Genomic DNA, 12,739 nt, shown 5'->3' with positions numbered 1-12,739 from the left:
TGCTTCTCCACAGTATGGAAATGTCTTTGAGGGCCTCTCAGGGCTCATATCATCCAAGTCTTGCTACCAAAAATGAATTTGAAGTTCCAAGTTTTAAAATTCTGTGGAATAACTTAGACTGACACACCATGGCTCACTTACCCAGCTCTGAAATCAATAGAAGGCAGGGGTGGGAGAGGAGTGAATTATGAATAATAGTTTTCCTTGGAACTCTGCCATTGTAGGGGCTTGGGGGCACTATTTCCAAAAATAAGGGAGGTACCTTACCTGGAGTGGAGGCCGTGATCATCAGAGGAGCTTTCGTCTTTAGACGAGTGGCTTATCAGAAAACCTTTCTCAAACTCTAGTGGGTCCCATCAGACCTCCTGGCCATCCTCTGGAGGGTGCCCTGCAGAGCACAGAGAAGCAGAGTGAATAAAAGCTAAAAAGTATCCAAAAGAAAATACATGTTTGAGAAGATGGCCTGTTTGTTGACCAGGGAAAAGGTTTCTTCACAGCTTCATCCTCCACCTTTCCCACCTTCAAAGCCAACTTGACTCTTTATGTAAGAAAAGTGTGGAGTCCCCTGCTTGAGGAGTGGGTCGTTTGTAAGGGGGAAATCTGCATAGGGCCCTAATTGTGCCCTCACCCTCTAGGGAGGCTGTTGGGGACCTCCTAGCTCACAGCAGCCCCTCCCTCTTTCAGCAATGCTCCCACTGGGCTCCCAAGGGGGGCAGTCATGCGACATCATGCAGGACCCTAAGTGGTAGTTGATTGACCCAGGGAGGGACTCATGACCCAAGCTGGGTCTATCAGATTCTCCTTCTTGGAAAATTTGAATTTTGGAATCTGAACAAGATGAAAACTATGAGTTTTGGCAGTCAACATGCATCCCAGTTAAGTTTTTCTATTATGTATTGGCTACGTATTGTGAACAAATCCCGACTCCAGGCATGCTGGAGAGAAATGATTTTTTCACCCAACTTTGAGGTCTTGAGTTTCTTGAGTGAAAGGGATGCTTGGAATGTATGAGACAGGATGCTAAGGAGGTGGAGAAAGACGATCAAGTGGGGTGGAGTATTGGGGTGGAGTAAAGAATTGAAGAGATTCTGGAACCTTAGATAGGGATGCTCCATCATGTTTCCTGTTACTAAGGACTCAAATAAATTGAGAACTGAGTGACCACTGGCACTTGGCGACTTGGTCAGAACAAGTTCTGCTCCACAGGTACCTGCATTCTCCTTTCCTCGCAGGACTGCACTTGCTCAGTGGACTTTTGAGCAAAGCATGGTGGCAGGCACACAGCACAACCCTGGGCTCCAGAGCCTGCCTTTCCCTTCACCTGGATATCAACCCTAAAGTTCCATTTTTCCAGACAGAGCAACCTGGCTTGAGCTCCATCTTCAGCGCAATAATGTAAGTGGACTCACCATCCCATGTGCCTCTCCCTGGGATCCTCAACTATTCTCAGGGATGGCCCCAGCAGCCTGGCTGGCACAGTGTGACTCTTGCCCTGCAGTCATATGTGTTTGAGTCTAGGCTAGTCATGTGACGTAAGTTTGGCCTGTCATATCCTCTTTAGCAGAAATTTTAATATGAAGAATTAACTGAGGCAGGCACTGGGGTGGCTGGAGCATAGCTAAGCTGATGGCAGCATTTGGAGGGAAGAGTTTCCTTTCTCTGCTGAGCTTTCTGGTTGCTTCCCACCTCACTGGGGTGCTCAGTTCTTCCTGGAAATCATGAGGTGTCCACTCACATTTTGGTAGATCCTATTTGTTGCTTAGATATTGAAGTTAAAGTTAAGCAGTTGGTTTCCATTGGTTGCAGAAAACAGAACTTTAGTGATTATACTCACTTGCTTTTTTACCCCAAATTATGAGAACACTTAAGCCCTTTACGTTTAGTCACAAGCAGAAGGAAAGAGGAGGCTGGCAATGAGTGACAGGTTTTCTTTGGAGGGGTAGGAGGATACTAGTGACTCCTTAATTCAAACATTTGGAAATTCCCATTTTGTAGCAGCAAAGCTCAACCTAAATAACTTTTTGGACATTTCAAGAAACTCTAAATAATGCAGAACAATAAAATGCTTTGTTTCTAACCAATACTCAATCTTGCAAAGCCTGGTGTTCAAAAAAGATCAGTGAGATTTAAGAGTTTTAGCTGAACTCTGGATCTATACAATTTTGAACGTCAGAAATTTCAATCCTTTCTGACCTTCTAAAAAGAATATCCATCTGGGACCATTCAGCAAAGAAAATAAAATTCTGGCCTCCAGGCAGTTCTGCATCTGTAGGCATAAGAAGCATTTTTCCTAACCATTATACTTTCTTGGGTGGCTTCGAGCCCCCATGCCCCAGGACTGTCCAGCTGTGCGAGTCAGCCTGGATCGTGCTCCCTGTTCCACCTGAAGCCATGCAGGCAAAGGCTGCAGCATGAGGCTTCCCAAGCTGTGTTCAGATGCTGTGCCTTTCCTCTCATCTCATCTACAGGTCAAGCCCAGGTAAGATGAAGGCCCTGCCCTTTGCAGGGACCTTGTGAGATGCAGGAGCAGCTTCCGCAGAGAGATGCAGACACTAAAGGCCCGTGTAGCTGAAGCCTCGGAAGCTGGTCCACCATGTTCTGCCAGAACAGGGGAATCATCATCCTTAGAACCACCCGGAAGCACGAGTTGTCAGATGGAGACAGGGCCTCATAAATCAGCCAGCACAAACCCCTGGTTGGACAGCAGGTAGGGTGGCAGCCCTGACACTCACAAGGATTGCCTGGGGCTGCAGCTTATTAGTGGTGCCTCGAAGCAGCTAGAATCTGGGCGTCCCCAGGAGATCTTTCCACGCCTGCTGGCTTCTTTCATGGTGCTGTTTGCCTGCTGGTGCCTGGTGAGGGCCCCTGGTGAGGGAAAACGGGGGCTTCTTATTCCTTTCCACTCTGTGTGAATTGATTTTCCCAACTAAGCCCCAAGTTCCAGTAACTTACTGAGTTGATGGAGTCACTGGCTATTTCAAGCTATCATTTTCATCTGAAGCATTTCGCTCTTTAAACTGACATTTAAATGCATATTCAGACGTGGGCAGCCTTCCCTTAGTGCCCAGGAACCGGGATGGACCCATGCATAGATGCTCCTCCTTTGCCCCCATACTGGAAACCACGAGACACACACTCCATGCCTGCTGAGAGGTGAGGAAAACAACTCCAGACAGTGTCAGAAATGCACATGCAGACACACACAGGACCGGGTCCCCTCGGTTGAAGTCAGCTCCTTTAGAGCAGATGCAGGAGTGCTGGGATCTGGCGGGGACACAGGACAAAGATGGCCTCTCTGTTGGAGTCAGGGGTCATCCTATGCCAGTGCCCTGGGGTGGGAAGGGATGTGGCCTGTCCCAGGAATAAGGGGAAGCCTGCGGACTCAGTGCCAGCGAGCTGGGCACTGACTGGACAAGGCTGTGAAGTAGCCAGAAGCTAGTCTAGGAAGGCCCTGCAGACAGGACACGGGCTGTCCTAGAGCCGAGGTCCGCACCCCTCTCCTCCCACCTCCTGAGCATGCTGCTCCTCTGCAACTTCCTATGCTGAATGTGTCTCCCCTGCAGGCCTCTCAGCACGTGGCCTGAACCTGGGGTGCAGTGGCTCTTCTCTCTCCTCATTGTCACTTCCACACCACTCTCCTTCCTTCTTAAAATCCCAGCCCGAGGCTCAGGACATGAGCCATACCACCTGCTGCCCCTCCTTAGGCAGTTGTCTATAGACCCCTTTTCCTTTATTCCTTGGAGGTTTCAGCTTCCCTGACAATCCAGTTCTCCACATGGAAGACCACGCAGAGGCTCTGTCCAGTGCCCTAGCCTCGCAGCTCCTTACCACCTCCATAACAAAGCCGTGCCCTCCAGTCACCGCAGCCACTCATGCCACCCAACCCCCCAGACCTTGTCATTAGCAAACAAAACAGTGAAACTTCTATCATCTGGACTCAAAGCAGCCCACATCCTTACCACCTCTTATCTTAATACAATTTAATAGCTGCAGAAAAAAGTCCTCCATGCCAAAATTAAAAAAAAAAATTAGTTGTACACACGCAGGGCAAGGTAGATTTGGCTAAACAGAAATCTAAATGACATAAGCTGAAATAAGCAAAGGTTGTGTTAATGGAAATGTTCAGTATCGGAGCAAAGACAGAAATCCTGCTGTAGTGGAACTGGAGAGGCCGGGTCACATTACCATGCCCGTTTTCTGGTAAGACTATTGAGGTGAATCCTCTTCAGGAATGTTGGAAGTGAAGATGTCCAGGATACCTGGTGGGTGAGGTGAGCTGATCCTGGAGAAGTGTAGTCTCAGTGGCAATGTTGGTCCTGAGGCCATTGGCCACACTGTTAAAAACAATTCTGATCTTTGACCAACTCATTTCTCATAAAAGCTTGCTTTTTATGAGAAGTTTGTAACTTCAGAAAAAAAGTCTAAAGATTTGGTAGTGTTAACTCCTTTTGCCCATGACTACCATGGGGGCCCCTTGGGTTCACTAGAGGCCTCACCCTGTACCCTCCCCCACCTCTACCCAACCCACTCCTCCTGTTTTCTCCTCAATCTACTCCAATTGAGTATCCATGCCCTCCATTCAACCAAAACTGCCCATTTCAAGGTTACTATTGATGGCCACACTGCAAAATACAGACCTGAATGCTTGGTTCTCACCTGACTTGAAGTTCCTGCAATGTTTTTGTTGTACTTGAGCCAACTAGCAATTATTATATGCAATTGCTCCCAGTGTGAGGAAGGCAATGGGAAGAGGTAACCAAGAAGTACAAAACACTTTTTGCTAACTAACCACACATTTATTCCCATTTAACAAGTTAATTAAGCAATTAATAGATAAAGCAATTAGGGCTAATTCAGCAGTCAAGCCATTATGTGAGCTAGCTTCCTGCCTTGGAGCTAATTTCCTAGGTTAGAAGGGCAGCACTGCCTCCCCCGGGGATTCATCCAGTTGGTCAGGCTCTCCTAAGGCCTCCAGCCTTCTGGCTACCCCCAGCCAACATGGAATTGACTTCTGCTGGATGATACCTTCATTCCATCTCCTCAAGAAAATCACATAGTGACGACTCTGTGCCCTCCAGAGAGGTGCCTGGAGACCAAAGCTTGTCTTGGAATTTTGATTGCAGACTGAGTTTTTGTATTAAATATTTGCTTCTTTGGGTTTTTTGTTTGTTTGTTTGTTTTTACAACGTTTTTTATCCTTGCAGAGTCTCAGGGTGAAATGCTGGAATGATGGACTACGCGTCTCCTCTTCCACACTCACAGCCAATCAATGAGCAAATTTAGAACCTCTCCTTTCAGCACAGCTCTGGACTCCGGCCACTCCTCAGAGCCTCCACCACCTCCACATGGGTCCAGCAAGGCCATCTTTTTCGGGGCGATTGCAAAGGCCTCCCAGCTGCTTTCTCTGCACCACCCTTGCCACCCTTTCCTCCCAGTCATGCCAGGATGGCCTTTTGTAGTGTGAATTTTAGAGTTCACTCCCCTGTTCAAAACCCCATTCCAGGGTAAAAGCTAAAGTCCCCCCATCTGCTTCCACCCAGGGTGACTCTCCAACCCTCCTTCGCACCCCTTTCTCACTCTGTTTCAGCCATGCTGACCTCTGCGCCTCGCAGCCTTTGCCCTTTGCCCTCTTGGCTTCCTCTGCCGAGAATGTCCCCACCAGCCCTCAGCCTGGCTTCTATTCTCTCTGCCTTCTTTCCATACACCCGTCTCTTCCTTCCCATTTGCCCTGCTAGGTTCTCCCAGAGCACCCACTTTCTCAGCCCCATGCACTTTACTGAGCCATTTGTTATCTGTTGCCTGCACTGTAATATCAGCTTCACAGGTGAGGGGATTTTTGTCTTTTTTCCCCCACTTTTGCATTCCCCAAGAAAGTAACAGTGTCAGATACACAGTAGGTATTCTAAGGTGTCTGTTGAATGAATGGGGAATGAGCCTAGCTATTTGGTGGGTTCCTTGTGAGCCTTCTCTTTGTGTTTGAACATGTTACCAAATCACGGCAAGGATAAAGTCTGTGTCTTTTAAACACTGGTGTTCCCTTTCATATCTGATCATTCATCCCATAGGATTTGGTGTGGGCAATCACTGGTTTCCATGAAATCTGTCCCAGTACTAACAGCAAACACTGAATTCTCAAATGTTTTCTACCAACTGACTAGGAGAGATATACTAAATATCATACTAAATTTTAGCTTATTTGCTTTTTGTCATATGTAAAAGCCAAAGTAGTTTAAACCTAGTCAAACAAAATCCAACCTCTGTTCATGGTTTCTTCTACTAATTTCAATGTAGTGCTTGGTAATAATTAGTTGTATTAACTGAAGACTTTCAGGAGACCTGATGGTTAAGTCCCTGGTGTCCCACAGAGCTGACCTAGCATAGCAATGGCTATGGTGGGTTTGACACAGAGTGTGGGCTTGGGGCTAGAAACAATGTGTGGCTGCTGGCTTCATTTCCTTACTATTAATGAATGGGCTGTGGCTGAACCTGGCATTTGTGGAGACAATAGGCACAGGCTTTCTCCATGGCAGTGGCTATCACCAGGGCATCTTGGAGAGGCATATCATGTTTCAGAGTCCTCCAAAGCCAGCTCAGGAGGGTGCACGAGGGGCAGGAGAAGGAAGGGCCCATGCTGCCATCACCATCACCCACCAAGTGACACAGATTCAGTGTCACTGTAGACAAGTGCCATGGATATGCAATTACATAGACAATGAGGGTACAGGGAACTCCGGAGCCTGTGGTGGCTGCAGCTGAATGCACTGCCCAACCTGCCGTGCTCTGGTGGGGCTTCTCTGAGGGGACCTCATTTGATGGCACCATCGCCCTATCAAGAGAGCACGCTAGCTTCAATCACAGGTCTCTCGATCTGGGCAAAGTCATCCCACACAAAGTACTTGATTCCCGAGATGCAGAACATTGCATGACACATGGAGGCCAAACTATGTGATGCCCTGATGAACGCAGAGAGCTCTGGAGGGGAAGAGGTGGAGGTCAGAAGCAGAAGCTATTTGCTTTCTGCCTGGGTGTGCTTCTTCCATTACCCTGACTGATGGGGTAATTGTTCCTTTATTTTAAACATGACTTGAAAGCATCAACTCAAGCCAATGCCAGAAATCTGTTCCTGGGCAAATGACAGAAGAATCACTCTAGTGAAAATGTTTAGTTTGTCATGAATCTAAAGCTGTGGTTCTTGAGGTATTTTGGGAATTTGTGAGGTCATCTTTGCTTGACACTGTGATTGTCAGAGACCTGCTGGTGTTTATAGGCAAAGATCAATGACAATAAATGTCTTGCAATGCACAGGACAGGATAATAACCAATAGCTGTCATAGCAGGAAATGCCGAATTCTCAGGGGCTTAGTACGACACTGATTTATTTCTTGCTCGAAAGGAGTCGAAGCAGATCTAGCAGCCAATCACACCTTGTACAGCTCCATCTGGAACACACGGCCTTGCAGATCCCTGTGGATCCCTGTTGGGCTCTGTGGGTCCCTGTGGCAGGAACCACGGAGCAATGGAGGAAGGGCACCTGCTCTCACTTGCTTCAGCCCTGAAGTCCCATAGACCACTGGCCACTGCCACAGACCATCCACAGGCCAGACTGAGTCACGTGGCCACAATCTGCCAGCAAGGGAAGTTGGGTGGCTGGAGGAGCAAAAGTGGTGTCGGAGGAGCCCCGTCTCCGATGACGTCTCCCATGGTGAAGGGTTATACCACATCCCACCGCACTCCCTGGGGTCTTGATTCTTGCCAAGGAGGAATTCGCTCAGTGCTGGGCACATAGCAGGCATAAAAAAAACCAGGAAAAATAAACTGTTGATCGTGGGGGCAAATGCTTTATCTCTTACAGGTCTGTTTTATCAACCTAACCAAAGGGCTGATTTTTAAAGTTAAGCGGATTCTTTCTCACATTTTAAGATAGTTTTTGTCTTGGATGGTGAAATTTTAGCTTAGCCACTGGAAATATATTGCTATCTGAAGCCCTGGAAACTTATATAAACATCATTTTTAATTTTAACTTTTGACAGATGAGCTCCATTTCTAACACTTTGAACTCTGAACTGATGGCCTTTGGTGTTTTGCATGTTGGTGGGTGTTGTTTTTTTTTTTTTTTTTTGCAACCACCTAATTATAGAATAAATATGCTTGCCTTTTCTCTATTGCCCTGATCAGAGCAATGGTAGGATTTAGTTATCTAGAGAAAGATCAAGGTTTTAGGTTTAGCTGCAGCGCTTGGTACAAAATGTTCTTCATTCTTATGCCTGAAAATTTGAAGTTCGAGCCAGAACAAAGAAATAGAATCTGTGTAGAGGCAAGAAGATGGCCTGAGCTCCACATCTTGATGCTCATGCACTTTATTCATAGAATTACGCCTTCCTTAGATCGGGGCTAGTTTTAGTTCAAAGACAGATCTAACGTGCTCATTTATCATGGTCCTTAGAACATGACCTGGAGGTTGCAAGCTAAGAGAAACACCAACAGCAGCAAGCATCAGCAGAACATAGGGTGTGGAGATGGCAGAAAATGCCAGAAACTGCTTCAACGGCCGCTGAATGCAAGATCGAGTACCTACTCGTGCCTTAATAGGTTCTGTATAATGTATGGCTATCTGACAATACTGAATAATAACTGATGCTTGTAATTATGATATTGAGTTATTAGGAAAACAATGATTATATTTAGAAACATTTAGTTAAGTAGGCAGATAAAGGTATTACATATTTTAGAAAAAAATATTTAATATGCTTACTTGTAGGTTGTGCATTAAAATAAGTTTACATCATCTAGAACATTTCGTTCTCTGCTGATGCTGAATATGATATTTCATGACTCTGTTTTGCTATTAATAAAATAAAAACTGGGCTGATGGTATCTGGTCTCCATCCTTCTCTCTATGACAATGTGGCTTCAGTGACCCCATAAAGGCCCAGGGAAAGCAGACTGGCTCTGCACACTGATGACGCGGAATCTGGTACTGCTGGTGGTGCTTTAGAGTGGTAGTTCTCTAGTGGAGCAGGGGGCTGAAATGGGGTGGTGGCCCCAGATCTCCTGGGATCTCTCTGGCCAGCTCTGAGTGCCTCTTTTCAGCTTTGCCTCTAACAGCTGTACTTGTAGTGTCCTTCAAGGACTTCCATTGGACTACTTCATCCACAGGAGCTCACAGGGCTGGAGGTGTCTTGGAGTTCCTGTCCCCTGGGGCAGCCTGCAATCCATGCCTGATGGTGCGGAAGTGGGAAAGCCCAGATTCTTTGCTTGGGAAGGGGAGACACAGAGTTGCGATTTATGCTCCAGAGCTCCCTGCCCCTTCAGGCTGAGCTGGAGACTGCCTGCCTTTGCCCAGCGCTGCGCTGTGCTCTTGCTTCCATAGCAGGCCTGCTTCCCACCCTTTTCTGGATTCTTATCGTATTCTTCCCAAATCAGTCACATGCAGGCAAATACTCATCTTAGTATCTGCTCATGGGGAACCTGACCTCAGACAGGAAGGAAGCAGATGACTAACTGCAGGAACTGAGTTCACAATTGTACTCACAAAGGCAGGGTCATGTTCTCTGCTTCATTTTAATGAATTCAAATTCATTAAGATTAGTCTTAAGCCCAGAGTCCCGTCTCATTTTTAGAAAACAAAGAACAGCTTGGAGGAGGCATCTGGTAGAGGTTGCAGGGGCTGTAGCCTTGTGATTTTGCTGGGTCCTGAGCCTGTCTGATTCCCACAGCAGGCAGAGGACAGCTGCAGGCCCTGATTCCAGGGTCAAGATCAGTCCAACAGATGTGCGAGTCCATACACACCTCAAGACTTTCAACTTAAGAATGTTAGCATTTCCAAGCTTTCTGATCATGTAACCCAACCAATAAACATTGTAAATATATGTGTGTACTTATACATGTACTAATGTCTCGTGTATATGTGTACATACATATTACTAATATGTACATTTGAAACTATGCAAGAATACTAATTCATATAACATGAGGACACCTTAAATACTCAATTTGTCAATGATAAAAAATTTTAGTAAAAATAGTTTAGTGGGGACAACAGAATCAAATATGCTTCAAAATGCTTGAGGGTTGTTTTAAATATTTTGTAATATAGAAATTTGATTTATTTTGATATTCGGCTTTAAGGGCTGCCATAGCAGATGTACCTGGCAGATACAAAGTGCCACTTAGGCACTCTAAATCCTATTTCCATTTTTCAATCTCCTTTGCCAATTATGTAAATTTGTATATAATGCTGTAAATTTTCATTTTCTTTATTGTTTTTAATCATTTGCTTCATAACCTATGGACACATTTTTTCCTTCAAATTTGAATAGTGCACAGATGAGAGTGATGTTGAGGTGACATATTTCTATTCTTCTTAATAAAATTATGTGACAATGAAAATATTTTCAAATGTTTATTTTCATGATGTTTTCTTCTTACTGTGAGTTCCTTTGAAAAATAGTTTTCTTTCCCCACTCATTGTCAAAGCACTATGCATACCTTGAAAGGATGGATTAGGTATGTTAAATCTACTGGGGCATACACTGCAGAGAGCTGATTGTAGCCTAAGTTGGCAGCGTTTTTCTTTTTGATAACAAGAGTCCATCAGTGGTGGGAGCTTGTAGGACGGGCAGACCTCCATTGTCCTGCTGAATATGTACAAGTTGCAAGAGCTTGTGTCCTTCTGCCAAGTGCTATGGGATGCACCACAGCTCTCAGGAGGATCAGCCATGTGCCTCACCTCCCCAACGCTGTTTCCTTTCCTCCTTCATCTATCTCAAGCTGGAAGGAGAAGAAATCTTTGAATGACATGAGAGATTGCAGTTTTGAGTTAGATTGCACTGCACTTTTTTGCATCTAAAAATAAGTCTGATGCAATAATTGAAAGTAACGGGAAATTGAATCTTCTTGAATTTTAGTCAAGTAATAGAAAAAGACGATCTGAAAAAGAATATGTATAAGCAGAAACTGAAGAAAAGTAAAGCAATTGCCCATTGGGGCCCACCAGCATTCACCCTGTTAAATATATCTTTCATAATCATAAGCTTTATTATTGAGTATTTCATGTCAAGAGATTCAGAGTTTGATCCTCCTCCAAAATTATCCTTTATAACATCGCAGTGATTTAATTACTTGTTTTTCCTTTTCTCTCTCTTTCTTTCTTTCTTATTTTCCTTCCTTCCTTCGTTCCTTCCTTCCTTCCTTCCTTCCTTCCTTCCTCCCTCCCTCCCTCCCTCCCTCCCTCCCTCCCTCCCTCCCTCCTTCCTTCCTTCCTTCCTTCCTTCCTTCCTTCCTTCCTCCCTCCCTCCCTCCCTCCCTCCCTCCCTCCCTCCCTCCCTCCTTCCTTCCTTCCTTCCTTCCTTCCTTCCTTCCTTCCTTCCTTCCTTCTTATAGGGCCTTGCTCTGTCATCCAGGTTGGATTGCGGTGGTGTAACCACAGCTCACTGCAGCTTCGACCTCCTCAGCTCAAGTGATCCTCTTGCTTTGGTCTCCCACATATCTGGGACGACAAGCATGTGCCAGCACACCCAGTTAACTTTTTTTTTTTTTTTTTTAAAGAGACAGGGCCTCTTTATGTTGCCCAGGCTGATCTCAAACTCCTGGGCTCAAGTGATCCTCCCACCTCAGCCTCCCAAAGTGCCAGGATTACAGGCATGAGCCACTGCACCCGGTCAGACTCTTGTGGTTGGAGCAGCTAAGCACTGAAACTCTGTCCTGCATGCCCAGGAATGTCTATAAGACCCATGAAAGATTCCACCTGGGTCTCAGCAGTAGGGATGGTTCTGAGGCCATGCCATGATGCCATGAGGCCTTTCATAATCGGCTCTGTCGTGAGGAGGAACAACGCTATGTGTGCATTTCATAAATTGTTCTTCAGGGCTGTAGCTGCTGAGGTGGTTTCACAAGGCACCCTGAACCCTGCCTCCTCAAATGTACAGCAGGGAAGACTGTAGAGAGAGCCACCCTGGCTCGCTCCCGAACAGCGGTGGGTTGCAGTCACCCTCACACCTGAACAAACATGGAATTCAGTGGAATGCTCACGTTGCTGCTTCCACTTCTTGGTTTTCCACTCTAATAGGTGCTTTATTTACCCTCTGCTTCTAACTTAACCTGAGGATTTCAAGTTTTATTTTGAGACAGATTTCCACGCAATTAAAACATTTACACACCGTAGCTGCTTCTTCTGAAGCACTATAAACACTGAGCAGATTGAGGAACAAAACAACCCAATACCTCACGGCAATGATTCCAACGAGGAGGGAGAGGCCAGATGTGCATTTCATTGGGAACTGCTCCACTACAGCTGAGACGTGCGCCTGGCTGGTGTCATGCAGTAGGATTTATTTGCAGGGCTAATGCTGCATTCACTAATTCCCCTCTTACCCCATTCTCAAGGAGCCTCTGAAAATAGCTTAATTTTGCCTGTTGAAGCCCAAATTAAAAGGAGGCTCATCAATTGCCTTGCCTCTTCCCTCCAAACCAGTCTCTGCCTACCACATTACCATCCCTGCAGTCACCCAGATTAGAAAGTGGAAGGATGACTGACTCTGTTCCTTGAGAGGAATTCCCTCCTGCATCTAACCACTTCCTAAGTATATCAGCTATTTTCTCCATGTTTAGCAGTGTTGTCATGAGTGGACACCACACACATGCACTTGTGCACACACACACGTGCCACACACACATGCATGCACACACATACACTTTAGGTTTTGGGGTGACAGGAGAAGTTTTGAGCAAAGAGACATTC

General features: G+C 45.9%; 1 long non-coding RNA gene across 1 annotated transcript; it reads left to right on the top strand.

Annotated features, from left to right (window-relative positions):
- The first annotated feature begins 1,232 nt into the window (after positions 1 to 1,232).
- LOC144332022 (uncharacterized) lies at positions 1,233 to 8,872 on the top strand. Its single transcript, XR_013399720.1, has 2 exons — positions 1,233 to 2,479; positions 5,205 to 8,872. It is a non-coding gene; the product is annotated as an uncharacterized LOC144332022 (long non-coding RNA).
- The last annotated feature ends 3,867 nt before the right edge of the window (positions 8,873 to 12,739 follow it).

Source organism: Macaca mulatta, chromosome 10 (assembly GCF_049350105.2).
Source record: "Macaca mulatta isolate MMU2019108-1 chromosome 10, T2T-MMU8v2.0, whole genome shotgun sequence".
Lineage (NCBI taxonomy): Eukaryota > Metazoa > Chordata > Mammalia > Primates > Cercopithecidae > Macaca > Macaca mulatta.
Note: the sequence above shows the minus strand (reverse complement) of the source record. Positions and strands in the feature narration are given on the sequence as shown.